Source organism: Monopterus albus, unplaced genomic scaffold, assembly GCF_001952655.1.
Source record: "Monopterus albus unplaced genomic scaffold, M_albus_1.0 scaffold48.1, whole genome shotgun sequence".
NCBI classification, from domain to species: Eukaryota; Metazoa; Chordata; class Actinopteri; order Synbranchiformes; family Synbranchidae; genus Monopterus; species Monopterus albus.
In genome coordinates this window covers 1625530-1626263 of record NW_018127928.1, presented here as the reverse complement: position 1 = coordinate 1626263, position 734 = coordinate 1625530, and the positions used below count along the sequence as shown (strand labels likewise).

At 45.1% G+C, this 734-nt stretch overlaps 1 long non-coding RNA gene across 2 annotated transcripts in view; it reads right to left on the bottom strand.

The window, feature by feature from the left end:
• LOC109960488 (uncharacterized) overlaps positions 1-734 on the bottom strand; it is a 31412-nt gene that overhangs the window by 29569 nt on the left and 1109 nt on the right. The window contains exon 4 of one of the 2 annotated variants that reach the window (XR_002275016.1): positions 29-220. The exons of the other annotated variant lie outside the window; for it this stretch is intronic. This is a non-coding gene — a long non-coding RNA (uncharacterized LOC109960488). Of the gene's footprint in view, positions 1-28; positions 221-734 lie in introns of those variants that run through there. 2 annotated transcript variants of the gene reach the window in all.

The following is a 734-nucleotide window of genomic DNA, read 5'->3' as shown; positions in this document are numbered from 1 at the left end:
GCCATGCAGTTACAGAACAACACTGCTAACACAGACACTGGCTCCACTTCCTTCTCAGTCCTTCTGCTTTCATTATGCAGTGGCATCATTAGAGCCTTGATTTCAAATGCTTCCAGCATCGTTTCTGAATTGTGGCCGCCGTGCTTCCGGGTACTAGCCAGCTCAGATTCCAAGACGAGCCGAGCAAAGCCATTGGGAACAGATGTGAGTGACAGCCGCTCTGAGAAATAGACAGACAGGAAGACACAAAGAGAGATCGCAGCAAAGGGGGAGGGGAGGGGAGAAAAAGGCTAATCATCTGGAAGTGACTTTGACCCTCCAGCTGGCCCTGATCATCACTGATACTAAACAATGAGGAAGCTTCTGTAAGCACTATAGATAAGGGTCAAGCCAGAGGACAGATCACACATCAGAGTGCACACAGCCTCAGCCTTCAGCAATAAAGTGAAGCAGGTCACTTCTAGGGGACAAAAAAGAAGGTCACAAACTGTTTCTGTCATGTTACACAAGTTGAAAGTAAAACCCATCACAACTGTGCCGCTTTATTTCTAGTGCCTAATAATTGTTTCCTGAAAAGTGAAATCTGTTATTAGGGTGCCAAAGCACTGTCTATCTATAAAAAGACAAGTTACATTTTCTCATTGCAGCAAAATTGTTTAAACTGTGTTTGCAAGAGAGGCCCCTGTGTACAGTACAGTGTGGGAAGCACATAATGCAATATTCCCGTTTTTCCC